Raw genomic sequence first — 7,065 nt, forward strand, 5'->3', positions numbered from 1 at the left:
TGGGTTCTGGTAGTCCAGTGGCAAGATCGTCTGACTTACGTTTTGCTTTCCCCTCAGCTGATGCTGGTTCGATTCTCGGTGGGGTCGGCAACAATCTATTCAGCCAGCTGAAACATTTAATTTGTTCATATTTTAGTTGTAATGTTCATTTTCAGCAAAATATTTATGTCTCTACAAGTTCTTTGAATTTGGTCGTTCCTAAACAGCATTTTAGTTGAAACTCTGCTCACAAATGGACTCACACTGGCTAAATAAACGAATGAATAAATAAAAAAAACACATTAGTCATTATATGTTAAACGGCATACCAGTAAATTGTTGTAAACATAGTACTGGCAAGTGTAGCTAGAAATGAGGAAAATAGATTATAGAATATTTCCACTGCTGGGAGGCGAACCTGCGCAAAACTGCATGTCAACCTGACACCATCACCACTACACCACCATTTCTGATAAAACCTAGAGGGCGTTTTATTTTATTATGTTATTTGGTGTGTCTTTGTAGATGGGATGTATGGTTTTTCTGGCGTTGTCTCAGTAGAAGTCATTTCAGAAATAATTTGTCAGAAAATTCACAGAATATCCAGATTTGAGAACCAAGACCAGACCCGCTTTGGGGGAGGAGACCAAATTGAAGCTGAGATGGGAAGAAAATGCATGAATGAGGCCAAAAATGGCTTTGGCGTGTTTCTTATGAGGAAATGACAATATAACATGATTAAAAGTTCCAAAAGTTAGATTTTTAATTATATGGAACCTTTACAAAAACTGTTCAATTCACTTCTCAACTCCCTCCCCAATCTTGCATTTTTTAGCTATAACACCCTCTTTGGTTCCAGAATGCTATAAAGTCTTGACAACTGGAAGGAATTGGACTGACTCCGATAGAATGGGCGGGGCTGATTCTGGAATGGGCGGGGCTGACTCTGGTGCAGCTCCACCTTCTGGTGCAGCTCCGCCTTTGTGGTTCTGCAGCGAGCACCACTTGAAACTAAGCGTGCCTTTCTTCCAAAGTGTTGATGTCATTGTACGACTGAGCATCTTTAAGCAATGAAGTTTGCAAACTTGTATCAATGCAAATGAGAGAAATGGCTGCAGAGTCGGTGGAAATAATATCGTTATTGTTGTGTTACCTGGTCTCCTTATGCTGCTGCTGTAGGTTTTCTACTAACACTGAGACACAGCTGTTTAGGTCCAGCGAACTTTCCGCTCCAACTCTTCAACCCAACAGTAACACACACGTGACGCTAGTGCCCCCTAGTGACCACCGTCATAACAGCATGTACATTACACCATTACACCACATCCTTCTTCCAGAATAAACTTGCTTAGAATAACTTCAGTTTATAACCATCCATTAACTTCCTTAAGCGTTAACTCACATGTGTATTTTCTGCAGTCATTGTGTTCCATTTAAGTATTTCAACAAACATCAAAACATTACATTCTCTTATCAACTGCATTTTACTAGTTCACTTCCTACACTGTAAAAAGAAAAACCCCATTGAAATTAAAAAAATTGATGTCCAATGGTCACATCCAAAATATTTGACTTCATAGAATCCAAATTGAGTCACTTGATATGACCTGATACTTTTATGTTGATATAAACAATATTACTAGACTAGATCGAAACTTTAAATTTTGCATTGATCGAAATTGATTTTTTTACGTAGAACCATATTTTAATTATTGAACCAAGCTAATATATTGAAATTTAACCAACCTAATGTATTCACATCGAACCAAATTAACATGAACTAATATGTTTGTGTTGAAGCCGGGTAATTGATTTACATATATTCAAACTATATTTTTTACATTTCATTTTATTTCAGTTCAAAAATGCTCTGCATTTCCTATAAAAACAAGACAGTTGGCCAACCAATTATTTCAAAATTATTTATTGTTCCAAACCATTTTAACTGTAATCAGTAGAGAGGATTAGTAATATAAAGATTTAGTCCTACGGCAGAAATGATTAGAGAAATGTTTGTTTTATAAAACCTGCAACCTTTAGAAAACCAGTATAAAACCTGCAATCTTTAGAAAACCAGTCTAAAACCTGCAATCTTTAGAAAACCAGTCTAAAACCTGCAACCTTTTGAAAACCAGTATAAAACCTCCAATCTTTTTAGAACTGGTATAAAACCTGCAACCTGTGTAAAACTGGCATAAAACCAAAACTCTTTTTAAACCAATTTGCAAGTACTCAAAAATGTCTATATGTGCACTGTGCCTGTACAATGTAAAAAAAATCTACACATGTATCAATGAAATCAACTTAAATCTCCCTTTGAAATGGGTGTTCTTATAATTTTTGAATGTAGAACACCACTGCAGGCCAACCAAGCAAAATAGCCAAGCACACATGCACATGCATGTGCACATACACATGCATGTGCACATACACATGCACACATGCATGCAAACACACTACTGTGCAGTGTTAAGTTCACAATTAAGTTTGCGAATCTTACCCCGGCTTTCCACAGGAGCCGTCAGCAGCACGTTACTGCAGCAGCACGTCATAGCTGCTGATAGGAACCGCTGTGGTCAATAGAACCTTTTCCACTGGAGCCGTCAGCAGCGCGTGTCGGCCGCGTCTCAGGAGCAGCATGTCGCGGCCTTTACGCGCCGGCTCTATTTTCGACGCGCGACGCCTCTGAAACGGGTCAAGTTCGACATTTTTGGAGAAGGAAAGACAGGAAATCGGACGCGGAAATGGAGAGAAGCTCCAGAGATTTTCAGAATAAAGAACGTACTGTCTTCCGGTTGCTTTAATTTTAAAAAAGGTTACTAACTGTGCGGCCCCGTGAGAAGTTATCACAAAACTAGCGGTCTCCTTTGTTTTTCAGGTCCGTATTGGCGATTATAAAATGGACAGAACATAAAACACAAACCATGTTGTAATTTTCTCCTGCTTGTTGTTGTGTTTACTGACAAAGTCACTCGTGTGACTTCGTGCTTGGTCGGTGACAGCTGCTCCCCTGTTGCTTCGCGTCTCGTGGGAAGGGCCAAGCAGCAGCTTACGCGAGCAAGACGTGCTGCTGCAGTAAAGTGCTGCTGATGGCTCCCGTGGAAACCCGGGGTTAGAGGTCATCTTGTTAAAGTCAAGCTCCATCATAATCTTTTGAAGAGCCTCAAAGGTGAACCTGAATCCTCGTGGATATTCCATATTAAGAGCATAACAGAGTCCAAAGACCATTGCCACTCCAGCTGACACAGAAGACAACTCATTCAGGACTTCCACACCATCAATGATTATCCCGATGTCTCGAGGCTGATGTAGGAGGCTTGAGTTGTCCCTGAAGACGAAGAGTGCCATGGTGGTACTCTGCAGCTCTTCCTCAGCTTCATCTTTCTGGGATATCTTGAGGTAAAATGTGGAACAAAATGTACAAGTGAAGAACTGAAGTCTGGCACACATGATAAATCTTTGACCATAATAAACTACTATTTTGATAGTTGCTTGGTCACAGACTGTTAGAACAATTATTTGACTAATCAGATTGTGAATTGCATAATTATTAAATTTAATCAATGGTGGAACATTTTCATAAATGTTCCACAATGCCCAAGAAAAATAAGAAAACAATACAGAACCCTAAGATATTAACTTGATGAGTTGATTAATCGTTGCTGTTCTACATTAATCACTGCATTTAATAGCAGAGTTGTCAAATTTACATCAAGAGACAGAACAGATATGGACATACCATGTATTCTTTTATCAAGTCCTCAACACGTTCTCCAAGGTAGATTATGAGAGATTTAAGTATACACTCCCTCCTAATGTCAGCATCAGCATCCTGCAGGAACAGTTAAAATTGTTACTATGCAATATGGATAGTATGCTGCATGAAAGGAATTTTATTTCACCTCTCAGATGGAGCGATCTGTGGTTTTGAAAGCATACAAAAAAAAATGTTACTTCTCTATAAAACACATAACAGAAAAACCAAGAAATACGTAACATGACATACACATCCTTATAAAAAGCTAGTACTATAATTTGATTTAGGTTTACCAGTCTACAGACCAGCCATTAGCGACTAAGTTTGGCATAGGGTCAATTTTTTGCTGTTAAAATTAAAATTTCTTCAGAAAATGCACATTTTTCCGAGCCGTGCCTGAAGTCAATTGAAGGAATTAGTCTTATGTCATTCATCTTATATGCTGGCGGGTTATTTCCGTCTCTAAATCATGCACATTAATAATTATTATAAGATATTTATATGAAGAGAGACAGAGACAAACGTGCGCGCACAAACACAAGCTTGTGTCTAGAAACTGCGAGATCACCAGAAAAATTCAAACGAAGCGGAGCACGGAGTTATACTATGAATGTTATGAACTATGAACTTATGCTAGCTAGCTGTATCCACCACCGATGCATCGTGGTAACGCTAGCTAGTTAGTAAAAAAAAAACGGCTGGTAAAAAAAGGCTATTTGCCTAACTTGCATTTCCTACTAAGATGGTCGGTTGCTGGTAACCAGTTCTAACGTCGTGTCGGATAGCTAGCTAGCTTGTAGTTAGCAGCTACAATCATGCAAAAATTGGGGGTGGCTGTCGACCTAGCTTAAACGTGGTTATTTTCTGCAATTTTGGCAATACAAATTATAAAAGCTTTTGTAACACACTTGGCTTTACTTACATTTATTTTCAGATGAAATTAATCAAAGATGTGACACGATGTTTCCAGCAGCCATGCAGAACAAAAATGGGTCCCGGTTTCTGGTGGGCGTGTTCAAGTGCAAATCACTTTGACTCAAATTAAAGATATTATCTGTTCAGCATGAAAATAAATATATGTTTTGAGAGAAATCAAAAACTTTGTGTTGTGTCCTTTGTACAGATATTTAGTTTCATCCAAATGAAAAGTGGTATTTTAAAATGCAAAAAGAAAGGGTTTCACAATCAAATCAATGATTTTATTCTGTTTTGAATGGAACTTATTAGATTGAATGAATGACTGCATGTTAGACTTTTTTCAGTGTATAATTCCTCTCACAGTTTACCTTTTTTTGTTTCTTTAATATAACTAAGCAAACTTGCAGAACATATATCTGATAAATGTCCGCTCACTCGTCAAACCGCCTGGCCACTGCGTGTATAACAAGTTGGCACACGTTCCCCAGCTGCAGGAGGAGGGACATTTTGTTCCCTAGGTGGCTCATCGGGGAAATGTTCTTCTGGGTCAGACTGTTCATCCTCAGGAACCTCCTTGAACAAACTGGGGTGGATATTCCTCAAGTGTCTCCTGTTTCTCCTGAGCTTCTTTCCTTCTGGGGTTTGAACCATGTAGGATCTCGGTTCCTTCCTATGGTGGACAACAATTGCTGGTTCCCATCCCCGCTGTGTGTGCATGTGCACTGTGTCACCTGGGGACAACACTGGCAGTGCTTTTGCACGTTTATCAAAGTGTTGTTTCTGGCGTAACTGCATGTCTCTTATTTTGTCATGGATGCTGTGTGGGGATGATGGGTGGAGCACAGCACTGGAACATGGCAGTGTGCTGCGGAGGACTCTTCCCATCAACATTTGTGCAGGTGACATGTTCAGTCCTGTAATCGGTGTACTCCTCAGAGACAGCAGTACCAGATGTGGGTCTTTACCAGTTTGCAATGCTTTCTTCAGAGCATGTTTGACCGTCTTTATGGCTCTCTCAGCCATCCCATTTGAGGATGGAAAACCTGGGCTGGAGAAAGTCAGCTTTATTTCCCACTTCGTTGCAAATGATTTCATCTCATGACTCGCAAAAGGAACGTGATCACTCACAATCTCCTTGGGGATCCCATGTCTCGCAAATACAGATTTCATTGCGGCTGCAATGGACTGGCTCTCTGTCCAGGGTGTACCCCGCCTGATTGCCTGTTGACCGCTGGAGATAGGCGGTGGTGGGGGGTTATGACACGTCTCACCTTTATGTTAATTAATGCTTTATTTGATGCACTCAACTTTGAACAGCACCAATCAGCAACTGCCGCATTTTAATAACTAGTATTAAAGGTGAATACACCAATATTTGCACAAGAATAATTTCTGTTTTAAACTCTCAGTGACACACTTTGCAGGGGGGTTGGTGTTTAATTTTTCTTGGCGTCTGGACAAACATCTCCTTTTGCCCCCCCCCCCCCCCCCCCCCCTATTTGACTTTCTGCCCCTGTCATGAGTCGGGGTGAGTACTCTTCACTTCATTCACAACCTCTGAGCTCTGATTGCAGGCGAGGGAGCAACAGCTGTTCCTCATCAGCGGGCCGGCTAATATGCAGTAAATCACATACTCAATACTTGAATGCCTGACATCACACTTACTCAGGGTAACCTTTGACCCACCTCGTGTGGACTGACCAATGAGAAGAGGGTCTTAACTTGAGGCCCTCTCTTCATTGGTCAGTCTGCATGAGACTGACTCTCAACTGACGTTCAAAGTCATAGGCAGCGAAGCGTCTCTCTGCAGCGCAAATATAAATATTATGTATAAATGTTACATGTGTGTAACTTATTGTTTTATACAGGTAAAAACGTGTAGTGGAGATTAATCTACCTACATTTTACTTTGTTTTCTTGTTTTTATTTAACTATTTTCCTGTCAGGGAGGACATGAGGCTGCAGAGGGAGGCAGAGCAGCAGAGGGCACAGGAGAGAAGGGATAATTTTGACAGGCTTTTTACTTTGCTAGAAAAAAATGGTTAAAGATTAAACATGTACATATAAAAGAAATATCTAAATAAAATCAGTTCTGCATTAAACTCTTGAATTTTATTTTGGTTCACAAATGAGAATTGTTTACTAGAGGGTATCCCGCTGGGTCTTAAAGTCTTAAAAGGTGATAAATCGGTTTTGGTAAAACTAAGACCCTTAGAAAGTATTAAAAACTATTATCACATCTTTGCTCAGGCTTAGTTTGTCGAAAGTATTTTCTCCGAATTAGCTCTCCAACGGTCAAGGAAATGATTAAAGATCTAAATAAAACTTCGAGCTCCATCGTTTAAAGTTCCTTCTCCCTTCTGCTCAGCGGTTCCACGGTTGCTAGGCGACGGAACGTTCGCCGAAGGAGA

This window comes from Nothobranchius furzeri, chromosome 5, assembly GCF_043380555.1.
Source record: "Nothobranchius furzeri strain GRZ-AD chromosome 5, NfurGRZ-RIMD1, whole genome shotgun sequence".
Taxonomy (NCBI): domain Eukaryota; kingdom Metazoa; phylum Chordata; class Actinopteri; order Cyprinodontiformes; family Nothobranchiidae; genus Nothobranchius; species Nothobranchius furzeri.